Source organism: Pongo abelii, chromosome 10, assembly GCF_028885655.2.
Source record: "Pongo abelii isolate AG06213 chromosome 10, NHGRI_mPonAbe1-v2.0_pri, whole genome shotgun sequence".
NCBI classification, from domain to species: Eukaryota; Metazoa; Chordata; class Mammalia; order Primates; family Hominidae; genus Pongo; species Pongo abelii.
This window is the reverse complement of record NC_071995.2, coordinates 18,811,726-18,829,432: the sequence shown is the minus strand read 5'-3', so window position 1 is coordinate 18,829,432 and position 17,707 is coordinate 18,811,726.

The window sequence follows — 17,707 nt, the reverse complement described above, 5'->3', positions numbered from 1 at the left end:
CATGGACTCTGTAAACACATATGATCATGTCTGAGAGGCTCTCCCAGGATGGGTTGTCTTACTCACTTCATTATGAAGAGTTCCCTCTTCATGGATCCTTTCTGGTCAGCATGTTATACAACACAGATTTCATCAAAAATATGCTTATTTCCAGAGATATATACTTCTGCCTGAGATTACTTTCTCACCTATCTTTTAATATTATAAAAACTGACTTCATTTTAATGTATATTACTTTAATTTTTATATTTTATTTTTGTTTTTTGAGACGGAGTCTAGCTCTGTTGCTCAGGCTGGAGTGTGATGGCGTGATCTCAGCTCACTGCAACCTTGGCTCACTGCAATTTCCGCCTCCTGGGCTCAAGCGATTCTCCTGCCTCAGCCTCCTGAGTAGGTGGGATTACAGACGCCTGCCACCATGCCCGGCTAATTTTTGTATTTTTAGTAGAGACGGAGTTTCACCACGTTGGTCAGGCGGGTCTTGAACTCCTGACCTCAAGTAATCCACCCACCTCGGCCTCCCAAAGTGCTGGGATTACAGGCATGAACAACCGCGCCCGGCCCTATATTACTTTAAAGGGCATATCAATCCAAGACTGAATCATTATAGGAAAAACTTCAAGAAAGTTATATAAATTCAAAACAGTAACCAAGGCATAATGTGATAAATGCTATTCTGGTAGAGTACACAATGAGATCATTAAATACATGGGAGATCAAATATATCAGATATAACTGGGTAAATTTGAAGGACAGAGTAAATTTTGAACTGGGCTTGATGAGTGCTTGAAATTCAATAGCAGAAATATTCTTGCTCTTTACCTAAAGAGGACATGCATACTCCAGCTTCACAATATTCTTTCAACAATACATTTTTAAATTTCAACAGTCTTAGCAGGCAAGGACACACCACAATGACTATATAATAGAAATAATAATTTCGAGTTGCCAGGATTTGACTAACCAATCTCATATTCCCATAATAGATCTTTTGTACTATTTTAAGAAAAGAACATTCTTTAGAATTTTTGCCACCAAATTGTCAAAATAACATTGCTTTTCATCCCACCCTGGCTATAAAATAAGAAATGTATGGCCATCAATCATATAAACTTGAGGGTGAAAGTTTCTAATATTTTAGAGTCCCAAAAGTCATGTGAATGTTCCCTTCAAAACCTGTGCCTGAGAAAGGTCAGTCCTGGTCTAAAAGTAGAAACATTAAAGTCGTGAGTAGGTTCAGAACTTTTCAATCTCTGTTTTCTTGTTATGGTGGAAATGCTGATGTTTTAGAATAAACTTCTGCAAATACAGTTAGAGCTTCTTTATGTCAGAAGATCAGCATCAATATTAGAAAGTCAAATCACCTGTTTCTTAATCATAATAAAATCTCATGAAGTTTAGAATACAGTCTTTTGTGGATTCATGATCATTTGGCTTTAGTAAAAATGTTAAATTTATAAATAAGAAGGTTAGTTAAAAGGCTGCAGCTTTTTAAAAGGTGGAAAATATATAAAGTAATTTAAGAAAATCAAATATAAATTACACTTTTTACACTAATATAAAACATTTACATGCCTTTTGGAAAGTTTTATATTATGAACCTTGTAACTGTAAGAAATATTTTGAACTGTGTACAACATTTAAAAAGAATGATGAACAATCCGGACTAACAAAGAAATGATTATACCTTCCTCTATATTGAAAATTTATTGAAATGCCTTATTATCCATTTATTGCAGTTAGCTTAATTATTTGAAAATATGTGATGCATATTTTTCAGATTTCTTCAAATTATTTTTTTCTTAGGTTTCACCAATGCACCTACATATTTAAGATAAAATCACAGCTGATAGCTTCGAAACTGCACTCCTCTCTCTTTCCCTTCTACCCCACATCTGGGCAAGCTGATGAGAAAGCCAGAGTGCTTCCTGGTGCCTGCATGAAGTTCAAAGCCCAAGGCCCTGGCACATGGGCACTGGACCCCTCATGCCAGCCCCATCCCTAATCCCACTAAAAGCTAAGATAGTGACAATTCCCTACTTATCTAAGGCATTTGGGCCTCCTTAGGAGGCTGCACTGTTCTTCCCAGAAAGCCTCATTATTTGAGTAATAAACCTTTCCATCCCCTATTGGTGTGGGTTACCCTTTTCAATATCCAAATCAAAATTTGAGTAGCGTACATCCTGTGCCTGTGGGGGTGACTACAACACTTATTTATGAATAAAAACTTTCATGAAATCTATAATCATTATTTAACTTAGTCTGTAACTAATTACATAACTATTTACTAATTACATATATAAATTTTGATATATTTAACTATTCCTTATACTAATTGTGTATATATATGATTCACATATATGCACATACATAATAGCTATTTAGTCTTAAACATTAGCTTTTATTTAAAGGAGAATAGTTTTTCATTAAAATAGAACACAATTTTTAAAATTATTTATTTATTTATATATATATTTCTTAGAGACAGGGTCTCTTTCTGTCACCCAAGCAGCAGTACAGTGGCATGATCATAGCTCGCTGCAGCCTTGAGCTCCTGGGCTCAAGTGATCTTCCTGTCTTGGCCTTCCAAAATGCTTGGATTAGAGGTGTGAGACACTGTGCCCAACTGACACACAATTTTTTTTTTTTTTTTGAAATGGAGTCTCACTCTGTCTCCAGGCTGGAGTGCAGTGGCGCCATCTCGGCTCACTGCACCCTCTGCCTCCCGGGTTCAAGCAATTTCCTGCCTTAGCCTCCCAAGTAGCTGGGATTACAGGCACCTGCCACCACGCCCGGCTACTTTCGTACTTTTAGTAGAGATGGGGTTTCACTATGTTGGCCAGGATAGTCTCAATCTTCTGACCTCATGATCCACCCACCTTGGCCTCCCAAAGTGCTGGGATTGCAGGCGTGAGCCACTGCGCCTGGCCCACAATTTCTTAAAGTACATATTGTGCTATAATATTAAAGAGCAATAATCAAAGTAGTTCAGATAAAATAATACAACAGTCATAAAACATATTGACTTAATAAGACATAAAATTTCAAAGTGGTAATTTAGGAAAAAGAAGAATAGCCCAGATTAAAGTTTGACAAGTTTCTAAGATCAAAACAATAAATTGGGAAAGCTCTGCCAGGAGGAATCCTTTAAAATACCTGTTAGTTAAAAGGGCTGAAATAGACAATCTCTGAGATCCCACTTTGTTACACATCCTATAGATCTATCGTGAAAAGTTGCTTTGAAATTAGTGACTTGCCTTCACTTCCTTCACTTGTCTCTCAAAATATCAGTCATTGACATTCACATGTAAATCCTGGATAGGTACTGAGAATACCTAGATGAAAAAGATATTATTCTTGGTCTTAGTGAAAACTATTCACCTCTTTTATTGTATAGGGTGATGAATCCTTTTGGACAATACTAGTAGCAGTAGCACACAGATTCCTATTAAATTTTGAGAAGAGTTGCTCTGAAACACTGAAGGCTAAGTCAGTGGCCCTAGTTTCTCATGTATAAAAGTAGTACTGTCTTTGCTTAACTCTTCTGCCTCTTCCCTATTATTCCATAAACTAAAATAGTACTATCATATATATATATGTATATATATATATATGTGTGTGTATATATATATGTGTATATATATATGTGTGTATATATATATATATATTTTTTTTTTTTTGGAGACGGAGTTTTGCTCTTGTCATCCAGGCTGGAGTGCAACAGCGCGATATCTGCTCACTGAAACCTCTGCCTCCCGGGTTCAAGCAATTCTCCTGCCTCAGCCTCCCAAGTAGCTGGGATTACAGGCATGAGCTACCACGCCCAGCTAATTTTTGTATTTTTAGTAGAGACGGGGTTTCACCATGTTAGCCAGGCTGGTCTCGAACTCCTGACCTCAGGTGATCTGCCCGCCTCAGCCTCCCAAAGTGCTGGGATTATAGGTGTGAGCCACCCCGTGCCGGGCCTATCTTGTACTTTAATGTGCATAAGAATAACCTAGGGATTTTGTTTAAAGATAATTACTGATTCCCTAAGTCGGGAATAGGGCCTGTAATTCTATATTCTAATATACTTCCAGGTAATGTCGATGCTGCTGGTTAAGTGGTAGAGGCAGTCACCTGTAAAGGCTTTCTTTATCTCTAAAAAGAAAATTCAAAATGATTGTTTTACTCTGTAAGTTATTTTATAATCTGCCCCTTGTCTATTTTTACATCATTTAATACAACTTGTCCTCCTTAATTTACTACAGTAAATGGTATACATTTTCAGTTCCTCAAACATGCCAAACATACAAAATTGTTCACCATTTTGGAGTGCATGGTTTATGCTTCCATCTCTGGCATGATCACCATGTAAAGTACAATATAGGAGCACCCCATTCCATCAATCAAATGCATCAAATCTGGGACAATGACCATAAAATATACTTTGGCAGGCATTTGTTTGGAAACTGGCAAGTATGTATGAATGGTTGAGCGACCTCTGATGATGCTGGGCTAATTAGGTGAATAGCGCCATTAGGCCTCCCTAGACATCTCATCTACTTGGGAACTTTGATTTTAGCACCTTGAAGCTTGTTTTCCAATTATGTTGTAACCATCCACCATCTACTTCAAGATTATCTAGGTTATTTATTGAAATGCATTTTCTTGGGGTAGACCTCCACAAAAATTCTTATTTGGTGGGTTTGTGTGTGGCCCCAAAACCTGCATTTTGACAAATTCTCTAGGAATTTAGATGCTTAAAGTATTAGAACTCCTAAGAGGAAACTATCCTTCTGGGTATACTGTTAGCTCAAGATTGTAACTCTATTGCAAAGAGACTATTCCTGCTCTCCTATTCTAGATTTTAGAAACTAAAGTGAATATTTGTTTGTTTGTAACTGTATATTTTGACACAACACTTTTTTTCCTTTGCTAGAATAAGAGAGCAGGAATAATCTCCTCAGCCTATCCTAAGACACTAGAGGCCTAAAGAATCATCAAGTCTCTAATTTCAAAAGCAATTGTGAGATAATAATGAGATGACACTTAAGTGCTTACTTTTTACAATAAGTTAATAATTTTTCCATAAGATCCTTGACAGAGTCAGAACTATCATACCCATTTTATAGATAAAAAACTGAAATGCAAAAAGGTGAAGCCAATTATCCAAAATTATATAGTAACGATTGATGGATACTGAGAATTCAGAGCTCAATCTGTAAACCACTACAATTTATTGTTGAATTTTCTATTACCTCAGTGGTCATTTTATCAAATGCAGGGCACTATAGAGACCGCACCTGTTATTTACAAAGTCAACTTTACTATCATATTCTATGTAAACTCATTTAACAGAACATTTTCCTTCCACAGAGCAGATAATTTCTCTAAAACAGGCAAGTTGCTGACTTGAAATGACATTAACATTTTTGATTCGGTTTGCAAGTCTTATTGATCTATGAAATAGAGGTCTTAAAAATAATATTAAAGATTAAAGCTGAGAGATAATTTAGTTCTAAACACGGTGGTCTGAATTGACAAAAGTCTCATCGGGGAGATCATAAACTACTTGCCAAAGGCCAAAGCTGACAGGTGAATTACCTGGGAATTTAGTTCAAATATAAACACACTTTGAATGGAGACAATCTATGAGCCAGGAGATGAAAATTGTGTCAGAAGTTATATATGCCAGAGCCAAGGTCAGAAGCAAAAGTATATTTTTAAAAGTGCGCAGGATACTGGAAGGAGCGAGTACAAGTCGTTGTCTGAAATAGACAGAGAAAGGGTAAGTTGTGGATAAGAATAGTGTTTTTAACGGGTCTTTGAAACAAGCATTCTGGAATTTATCCATGCTTGTTGGCTCTCCCAACAGGCTGGGTTGAGGAATTAAAGGGATCGCCTCCTAATAAAAAGTGTAGACTTTTTGTCCACTATTCCTATAAAGATGAGGTTAAGATACTCAAGATAACTGAACAGAAATCAAACTCTAAAAATTATGGAACACATATAAGACACACATCTACTGCTACACCCTCAATTTTCTTTTGCTATATACAAGGATATTTCAAAATAAACTGAATTATTCTGAAGGTCATTTTGAGTGAAATTTTTACTATAGTTTTGAATTACAAAGATTGGAATTGCAACATATAAAGACTAATTTTCTGGGCTCCAATTTTTTAAGAACATAATCAACTGAATCTAATTGGCATAATTATCCTTTCACAGATAGCTTTAAATTGTTTATTTAGATCATAGCTAAAATGAACAAGGGAAGGAGGAAACAGCAATTAATTTCATGAGTCCAGATTTTCGACTTTATGAAGCTTCAATGAGGCTGTTTAAAGATTACACTTCTAAACTAATGTATAGCCACAAACTAGAAGTCAGAAAATAAAATTAATTATTCTACATTTTTTATCTGACATTATTCAATATTATTTTCTACACTAAAGTGTGGAAATGCTTTGCTTAACTTTAAATTCAGTCACATACAGAGATTTTTAGAGCAATATTTTTGATGAAGAGCAAATAAAACTAAAAATGACACAAGTGACTATTAGAATTTTATTTCTTTGCAAAAGAAACTTTGCGAAATTGACTCCAAAACTGAATGCCTTTGTGGATAAATATGATTTCTACTTTACGCTGAGTTCTTTAATGAACCCCTTGACATAAGCTGTGAGTGAAAACATGAGACTATATCAGAATTTTATCCAAAAGACAGGCAATATCAAATGCTGGTGAGGATATGGAGCAAGCAGAACACCCCGTGGGAATGTAAATTTGTAGAGCCACTATGGAGAACAATATGGTGGTTCCTCAAAATAATAATAGAACTACCATATGATCTAGCAATCCCACTGATGGCTATATATCTAAAGAAGGGAAATCAGTACATCGAAGAGATATCTGCATCCCCACCATTATTACAGCAGTACTAACAATAGCCAAGATTTGGAATCAACTTGCGTCCACACCAGCAGATTAATGACTAAAAAAAAAAGTGGTACATACACACAATGGAATATTATTCAGCTGTAAAAGAATGAAATCGTATCATTTGCAACAACATAGATGGAACTGGACATTACGTGAAGTGAAATAAGCCAGGCACAGAAAGACAAATAGCAAATTTTCACTCCTATATGGAAGCTTAGAAAATTGGTTTCATGGAGATAGAGAGTAGGATGATAGATATCAAGGGCTGTTAGGGATTTGTGGGTGGGTTGGAAGGACGAAGAGAGGTTGGTTAATGGATACAGACATACAGTTGGATATAAGGAATGAGTTTTAATGTTCATTAGCAGAGTCAGGTGACTACAATAAACAACAATGTATAGTATATTTCAAAATAGCTAGAAGAGAGGAGTTGAAATGTTCACAACACATAGAATTGATAAATACTCGAGGTGATGGATCCCCTAAATGCATGACTTGATCATTACAATTCTGTGCATGTGACAAAATATCACATGTACCCCACAAATATGTACAAATATTATGTATCTATTTTAAAAGATAGATGCTAGGGGAAAAAAGCCAGAGAGAAGACATAGATTAGATTACCTTCAAAGACTGAATAGCAATAATGAAAGGCAGAATAAAATGTGATAATCATTTCAGGGGACAAAGATTAAATATGAGCCAACCAATATATATCCAAAGACATAATCTTTCAGGAACAAGAGAGAAATAAGGACACTTTCAGACAAAATAAGCATAGAGCTTACTTCCAACAGATTGTCACTAGGAATTTATAAAGTATATGATTTTGAGAGAAGAAAATTATTCTGTATGGAAGATCTGAAATGCAAGAGGCAATGGTAATCATTTGTATTATAAGATCAAATTTAAAACAAGTCAGTTGGACTGTGAAAATGAATAATGATAATGTCTGATTTTGAAAATTTAGAAAAATAATTTACTGTCAGCATTATTGAGTTTTAAATTATATGGCATTTGCAGAAGTTCATGCATATTTTTACCTAACAAAGTAAGTGTTACACAGGGCTATGGCTCTACAATCAGGTTCCTTTCAGGATAAGTATATTTGTTTTGTTCCCATTTGTTTTATTTTTAGTTTATTTTTAAATTTATTTTCAACTTTATTTTTGGTAATGTATTCGGTTTCTTGTTTTAGTTTTCTCTGTGAGATTTTTCAGTCCTGGATTTGAACCAACAAGTAGTTTGATGATATGAATCTTGATTTTTTATGTTTGGGTACATTTAAAAATTTTTAAAAAACATAACTAAGTTATGTTTTACATCATGTTAAAATTGTGAAATTCCCACAAATCTAAAATGTAATCACTTATATAAAGGGCTTTTAAAATTGTTGCAGGGCATAAGTTCAGTCAGTTTTAGCTTATTTCTTCTGTTCTAACTTTGTATTTGATCACCTTTAAGTGGAGTGGGAATTCCTTCTTCAGTTAACTACCGCGTACAGAAACGCCTTTTGTCTTATTTTTGGCCATTGCACACATGTATGTTATTTGCTTGATACTTGAATGCATCTGAGTTATTGATTAGTGATTTACGATATGGCAACTACCTGAAATAGGTGTATGCCAGATTTTAAAAAGTTGGAAATTTCCAAAATATGCTTGCACTTTTCTAGGAAAGCCCAAAGTAATTTTAATACCAAGACTTGTTTAAAGCATAGATTTGCCAATTTTTGATGTATAATTTTTTGTTGAGATAGTTATTTAATCTCTGTCTCTGCTTCCTATCTACAAAATAAATTTAATTATCATTTCCCTGCTCATTTCAGCTTGCTTTATAGATAGATCTCTGTTATAAACATTTTCCCCCTAAAAATGAAAGACAGTCCATCTCTCTATAGAGACTGTCTAGGAGAGACTAGTTCATACTCACATACAGGCAATCTTGTTTTCTCTTTCCTGAAACTAAGAATAATATCGGGGAGATTCCAGCCAATGACTATTTCATTATATACACAATGTTTCAACATAATATATTTTTTTCCCTAACAAAAGCAAGTTCACCCAGGCTCTTGAAAATAGCTTTCCATAGAGGCTATCCTGGTTCAAGTGCTTCTCAGGTAGTTTCTTTCTTTTCCTAAAAGCCAAAGCCCAAATGCGTGGTGCCTTTGTAACCCCTCAGTTACTATCGATTGCTGTCCTTACTAATTAACCTTGGAGGTGAGGTGTTTTGGGCACTACATGGGCCACAGGAATGGATACAGGAAATATATGATATTCCCTGTTTCTCTGGATATGGTAATACAACCTAACTGTCAATAACCTGTTTAAAAGACACGAAATCTAAAATGTTCCATGTAGGCTTATGTAGAAAGCAGTTTATTTAATCAAAAGGTCAAAATTTTTCTGTAATAACTATCTCATATAATGCTTTCCATTCACCAACTATAGATAGATGTAATATGCTGAGTTGCTTGCTTCATTTCAATTAATTAAATAATTAATTATTTCTCATTGTATGCTTGACTTCTCTGTGTTAATGATGTCTGGCCATCATCTTACTCTCGAATATAATAATATTGAAGCCCAAATTATCTTTCCTTCCCAGTTCTCCTGCTCCTGTTACTAAGGCAGTTAGTGTCCTACTATTCCAGACCTGAAAACTTTTCATCATCCTTTAACTCATTCCATTTCTGCACACAAGTTTCCACGAATGTTTCTCTGAATTTCTTGTTCGTCTTCATTACCACCAATCACCCACTGAATTATTTCTATCCATGCTTTTCCTGAATGTCTTTGAACATATTTTGTTTCTCTATATTAATTTTGTTCTGACTCAGACAGATTTTATGGTATTATAAAAGCTGACTTGGTACCAATGATTACAGAGGAATAGGGCACCCCAAGCTGAAGGATATGCTTGCTTGAGATGGAAGTGGTTATAAAGATGGGTCTTTGCAGAGGAGCTGGACTTTCCAGGCGTAGGATCCAGTGAAGAAATACTGCTCAAATTTAACTCCCCAAATGGTCATTATTACAGTTTTCAATCTGGTGTACAGGGAATAGTGGGAATGAATCCAAGTTCTTAGGAATAGGCCTAGTAGCAAAATGGCTTTAAAAATGTTTCCATATAGGGAAGAAAACCAATCAAGCATTGGTAATGTGGAAAAAGCCTTTGTTCCTTGGGAAGAAAATTGCCAACAGTGTTCTTTATCAAATATACTTTGGGTGAAAATTATTTTAAAGATTCCAATAACAAAATACAACTTCATTTGCAACATGTATGGAAGAACACAGCTAAATTCTGGCTTCATTGAATTAATGAAAACAAGTCTAAGAATAAAGACCATGAGATTGCACAGATTTGCAAGAGGAAATTCTGTTTTGGATTCACATGGGAAGGTTTCTGTTCTCAGCTGGAGTTCCTTTGGGAAGAATTTAATTATTAAAGTTAAAGAGAACTAGTCTTTGCTTAGATAAATAACTAAATTCTATCAGAGATAAATGATTTCTCTATAATAGAAGTTATAATAACAATGTGACTATTTACATCTATTAAATTAAAATTCAGGAACTAATCTTAGGTTGATTGTATGCATTCAAAGATAGCCAACAATCAATAAATGACAAATGGAATATCTACTATATGTTAAATTCTCTGCTATGTATTATAGGAATGTAATTTGTTTTAAAATTTGATTTCTGTAACATCTTCAGTTTTGTTATATAACACTATAAGCTGATTTTTAAAAATCAATATGAACAAATGCTATGAACAAGAATCATGTAGCTTTGGGAAAAGATATCTCAATGTCAAGGGACAGTATGGTGGGATTATATGTCAGAGAAATTGTAGCTGGAATTCTAGCTTCTATTTCCTAAGAATATTTCTCTTGGCTATCTACTTAAAATGCCCTCTGGGCCTCAGTGTGCATGCCAATAAACTAGGAATAATATTATTTATAATTCTTATTTACAGGGTTGTTAAAATAAGCAAAAGTATTTTATTTGATATATTTTTTAAAGTTTACAAAATATGTAAGGTCCCTTGACTTAAACTGTTTTTAAAACAAATGTGGAAAAGTCTATATAAACAGCATTCTCCTTTTTTCCAGAGATCAAAACGAATGTTTTTCAGAAACTCTTTCACTATCAATTTATAACCCCTGTTATAAAAGCAAACTTAACTCTTCTCAAAACTTGTTTTGATAAGACAAACTGTATGCCTCATCACCTCTGCTTTTTCTCTTGCTAGCTTTAGATTTGGACAGCCAACTCACTACTGGACAGATTAAGTTCACAGCCCCAACAGTAACTTAAACTTAACATGTCTAAAACTGGAAACATCTGTTCCTTTGAACTATTTCTTGAAGTAAAAATAAGCAACAAAAATTAATGCAGTTAATGACATCACTATCAACGTAATTATTTAAGTCAGAATTTAATTAAGCTCTTCCCAGACTGAACCAGGTCCTGTTTCGTGTTCTCGTAGCCCAATAATGAGATGCAGACCAACTTGGAAAGAAGAGAGTTTATTTCAGTAACCAGGTACAGGGAGAAGGTCAGAGATAATTCATCAGACCAACCCAGGATTCTAAAGTTTTTCCAGTCCTTTTATATGTTTTGAACTGTATACCTATGTGTGGTGTCATATTCGCCTATGTCTATAGGTGATGAATTTTGTTTTAACTGAAACGTCAGAGGCCAGAAATGTCCTCTAAATCTACTTAATGCATGAGGTCCCTGGTACCAGGATTATAAAAGAAATGTCCCCTAAATCTACTTAATCTATTAGGCCCCTGGTACCAGGTTGATTACTTCTACCTTATGTTACCTATGGTTTGGGTCTAGAGAGTTGCTTCAGACCCCCAACAAATGTACTGAATCCAAGACGGGTGTTGGTACAAGGAAGGAAGGGCTGTCTTGACTCACCCCAGGTTTTGTGGACCCAAGACAGGACCTCGTCGAGACAAGGAATTTACGAAAGTTTCGTTTATCTTGACTTGCCCTGGGCTTCAGCAGAAGCCTGGGGAAAGGTCTTACCGAAGATATGTTTCATTTTTGTCTTTGGTGTCTGGGCATTGATTTCCCTAGGTTTAATTATTAACTTAATGTTAAGGCAGATGCCATGGAAGTTTGCCTGTATAACGGGAGTGCTATGGAGGCCTGTGTGTGTGACTGTCAGAGAGCATTGGCCTACCACAAAACAATCACCAAATCTTGCTGATTTTCAGAATTTCATTGGCTATTTCTTCAAAATTTTTCCTTTATCTCATTGTTATGCTTGTCAAGACCCTTTCTGTGGGTACTTAGTCTTCTAAGAGGTATCCCTGCTTCTCCTTCTTCATCCTCTTTTTATCTCCTCTCTTTCTACCTCCAAACCATATTCCATGTCACTTTCAGAGTAGAACATCTAATAAAAAACCTTTGCTCTCGTACTTAAAATTTCTTGATATCTCATTGTGTCCTTTAGGATAATGTCCATAGCATGCCATATGAGGTCACCATGATTTCCCTTTGTCTTGTAAATGCGCCCCAATTCCCATGATTTCCTACCTAATTCTTGGCTCTCAATCAATGCAGAGGCATTTCAGTGCCCAGGATTTACCATACTGCTTTCTACCTTCATGATTTTGCTCAAGCTGTTCTCTCTCTCTGCAATACCTTCAGTATTAGTTTTCTATGTCCTGTGACAAGTTGCTGCAAACTTTGCAGCTTAAAACCACACACATCTATTCTTTTAGAGTTCTGGAGATGAGAGCTCAGTTTTACTATGTTGAAATCAAGGCATCAGTGGGGTCTTGCCCTCAGCAACACTAGGGGAGAATTTTTTTCTTGCCTTTTTCAGCTTCTGGTGGCTCCAGTGTCCCTTGGCATGTGGCCACATCATTTGAATCTCTGCCTCTGTGGTCACATTGCCTTTTCTTCTGTGTCAAATCTCCTTCCATCTCTTTTTTGTAAGGACACTTTTCATTGCATCTAGGGCTCACAATGGCAATCTAATATAATCTACCTGTTTTACTCAGCTCAGGCTGTTACAACAAAATACCATAAACTGGATGGCTTAAATAGCAGACACTTATTTCTCTCAGTCTGGAGGCTGGGAAATCCATCATCAAGGTGTCAGCAGACTCAGTGATTTGTTAGGGTGCTCTTCCCGGCTTGTAGAAAGCCACCTTCTTGCTGTCTGCACACATGGCCTTTCCTTAGTGAGAGCTCAAGATGGCGTAGAGAGACAGATCTTTCTGTCTTCCTCTACTTACAAGGGCACTAATTCCAATGTGAAGATCCCACCTTGTGAGCTAATCTAATCCTAATTACCTTTCAAAAGCTCCACCTCTAAATACCATCACACTGGGAGTCCAGACTTCGACACGTGAATTTTTGGAGAACTTGAACATTCAGCCCATGACGTTCCCATCTCAAGACTTTTAACTTAATGACATTTAAAAATAGCCTTTATCTATATAAAGCAACATTTATAGGTTCCAGATTAGGTTCTAATATCTTTGGAGGCCATTATTTAGTCTACTGCTGCTTTCTTTTAGAATTTAGCAAGGTTTCTCTTATTGATGACCCTTGGCACCCTACGCTTACCTCTGAATTTACACTTATTACATAAATATGAAATCTTTCTACCTAGAATGAACACGTCTCAAGGGCAGAGGATGTACATTTTATTCATTTTTCCTTTGTTACTCTCAATACCCTAGGATGGTGTCTGGCACATAGTAGGTGTTCAGCATGTATTTATTGAACTTTTGAAATGACGACATCTCTGATTTTAATGTTTCCAAATAAATGACTTAGCCAGTGGGAATGAACAAGAAAGGTAACATATGTTTGCCTCACTCTCTGGAGCACCTCAGGGGCAATGTGGCTTGCTTCCTGACCCTATCCAGTGAAATACAGGTTTTCCTCATTTCACTGTGCTTTATTTTATTGTGCTTCACAGACACTGCATTCTTCACAAATTGAAGATTTGTGGGAACTCGGCATCAAGCAAGTCTATTGACACCATTTTTTTTCCAACAGCAGGTGCTCACTTTGTATCTTCGTGTCAGCATTTTTGGGCAATGAAACACTTTTAAATTAAGGTATACACATTGATATTTTTTGTATGTCATTGTATGACACACTTAATCAATTAAAGTAAAAATGTAACTTTTATATGCACTGACAAACCAAAAAATTGGTATGCCTTGCTTTATTGCTGTGGTCTAGAACCAAACCCACAATATCTCAGAGGTATGCCTGTAATACAAATAGAAATACTTCATTTTTCAAATGCTGGTTTGTTAATTCACTTTTTTAGGACAAAAATTTTATGGCATAATGGCCAATGAGATTATAGGGAGATTTCTGACTCATAATATCACATTGAACACTAATTATGGCCACAAATTATTATCTATTAATGTAAAATGTGATCATATTACCATCAATGATACTTTTTTTTGTGAATGGAACAAAATAAAAATATATCTTGTTCAGAAGAAGTGTCAAATAAAAAGTTAAGGCATGTAACATATACACCTTTAAGTGATCCAAAGAATCTTAGTTTATTTTGTGCTGCCATAAACAGCAGAACACCTGAGCCAGGATAATTTATAAAGAACAGAAGTCTATTAACTCACAGGCCGGGAAGCCGAAGGTTAAGGTACCACGAGGTTTGGTGTTTGATGAAGCCATTATCTTCTTCCAAAATGAAACCTTGCACACTGCATCCTTTTGGGGATGGAGCACTAGATCTTCACGTGGTGGAAGGCAGAAGGGCCAAGACAAAGAACCTACTCCTAAAAGCCCTTTATGTAATGACGTAATCCATTTATGAGGGTAGAGCTCTTATGGCCAATCACCTCTTAAGGACCCAACATCCCAATGCTATTAGATTGGTAATTAAATTCCAACATCAGTTTTGAAGGGGGAACAAACATTCAAACCATAGCACCAAGTGAGCCACATTGTTGTATAATCTCCAACCCTGAAGTGCTGGCAGGACCAATGACTTGCTTCTAACCACTAGAGTATGGCATATGGCAAAAGTGATGGAATGTGACTTTTGTGAAATACACATACACACAAACACACACCATATTTATATTCAATACATGCATGTTTACAGTGTTTTACATATGTATATGGCAGATTTTATTATGTATACATTCAATGTATTATATATATAAATTATCTGTCTATCTATCTATCTATCCATCCATCTATCCATCCTGTCTTTCTTGTGCTTGCTAACATGCATGAGAGAGATTCCCCTTCATTACTGGCTTTGAAGCAGTAAGCTGTCACATTGTGCAAGGGTGTATGAACAAGGCCAAGTGGCAAGGAACTGTAGGAACCCTCCAGGAGCTGAACGAGGCTGCTGGCCAACAGCCAGCAAGAAAACAGTAGTCAGAATCCTACAATCACAAAAGGAGGAGAAGTGGCTGTTTTACCAGTTGATCCTCAGAGAAGATCATAGGCCCACCTCACACTTGGGTTGCAGCCTGGTAAGGCTCTTCCAGGCTACAACTCAATCATAAAACCCTCTTTAGCTATGCTCCCTGGACTTTTGGCCTGTAGAAAGTGTAGGATGATAATGTGTCTTACTTTAAGTCACTCAGTTGTGTTAAGGGATTATGCAGCTATAACAAACTAATCCAGGACACAGCAGTCTGTGATGTAGATTTGGCAGAAATGTAAGGGAGTTATTGCAGAAAATTAGAGTAGTAAAAATAATAGAAGAAAATACTTCATATAAAGCAAAACCAACAATTCAATTGCTTTTACTTCCAATGAGAAAAAATAGAAGGAAACCTAAAAAAAAACATGGCTTTATGCTTATGAATATAAATAGAGAGCTCCCTAAAGGGCTCAATTTTTGGAAAAATAGTCAAGAAGATGGTAAGAAATAAAACAAATATAAATATATACTGCAAACCTTTTAGAATAATGTCTTTGAGGCTAAAGCACAGGTGATTATAATTTTACAAAAAATGTCAAGGAAAAATTAATGTTTTATATAAAAATGATAAGCAGGAAATAAGAGATATGTGGTGGCTGGCAGTGTGTTATAGTGGAAAGACTGGGCTTCTATTAATTTGGCTTCTATATTTACTATTTGAGTAATCTTGAGGAAATTGCATTTTGAAATATTTAGTGATAAAGAAATCTCTTATTATTATTATTATACTTTAAGTTTTAGGGTACATGTGCACAATGTGCAGGTTAGTTACATATGTATACATGTGCCATGCTGGTGTGCTGCACCCATTAACTCGTCATTTAGCATTAGGTATATCTCCTAATGCTATCCCTCCCCCCTCCCCCCACCCCACAACTGTCCCCAGAGTGTGATGTTCCCCTTCCTGTGTCCATGTATTCTCATTGTTCAATTCCCATCTATGAGTGAGAACATGCGGTGTTTGGTTTTTTGTCCTTGCGATAGTTTACTGAGAATGATGATTTCCAATTTCATCCATGTCCCTACAAAGGACATGAACTCATCATTTTTTATAGCTGCATAGTATTCCATGGTGTATATATGCCACATTTTCTTAATCCAGTCTATCATTGTTGGACATTTGGGTTGGTTCCAAGTCTTTGCTACTGTGAATAGTGCCGCAATAAATATACATGTGCATGTGTCTTTATAGCAGCATGATTTATGGTCCTTTGGGTATATACCCAGTAATGGGATGGCTGGGTCAAATGGTATTTCTAGTTCTAGATCCCTGAGGAATCGCCACACCGACTTCCACAATGGTTGAACTAGTTTACAGTCCCACCAACAGTGTAAAAGTGTTCCTATTTCTCCACATCCTCTCCAGCACCTGTTGTTTCCTGACTTTTTAATGATCGCCATTCTAACTGGTGTGAGATGGTATCTGATTGTGGTTTTGATTTGCATTTCTCTGATGGCCAGTGATGATGAGCATTTTTTCATGTGTCTTTTGGCTGCATAAATGTCTTCTTTTGAGAAGTGTCTATTCATATCCTTTGCCCACTTTTTGATGGGGTTGTTTGTTTTTTTCTTGTAAATTTGTTTGAGTTCATTGTAGATTCTGGATATTAGCCCTTTGTCAGATGAGTAGGTTGCAAAAATTTTCTCCCATTTTGTAGGTTGCCTCTTCACTCTGACGGTAGTTTCTTTTGCTGTGCAAAAGCTCTTGAGTTTAATTAGATCCCATTTGTCAATTTTGGCTTCTGTTGCCATTGCTTTTGGTGTTTTAGACATGAAGTCCTTGTCCATGCCTATGTCCTGAATGGTAATGCCTAGGTTTTCTTCTATGATTTTTATGGTTTTAGGTCTAACATTTAAGTCTTAAGATGCAGAAAAGGCCTTTGACAAAATTCAACAACGCTTCATGCTAAAAACTCTCAATAAATTAGGTGTTGATGGGACGTATCTCAAAATAATAAGAGCTTTCTATGACAAACCCACAGCCAATATCATACTGAATGGGCAAAAACTGGAAGCATTCCCTTTGAAAACTGCCACAAGACAGGGATGCCCTCTCTCACCACTCCTATTCAACATAGTGTTGGAAGTTCTGGCCAGGGCAATTAGGCAGGAGAAGGAAATAAAGGGTATTCAATTAGGAAAAAAGGAAGTCAAATTGTCCCTGTTTGCAGATGACATGATTGTCTATCTAGAAAACCCCATCATCGCAGTGCAAAATCTCCTTAAGCTGATAAGCAACTTCAGCAAAGTCTCAGGATACAAAATCAATGTACAGAAATCACAAGCATTCTTATACACCAATAACAGACAAACAGAGAGC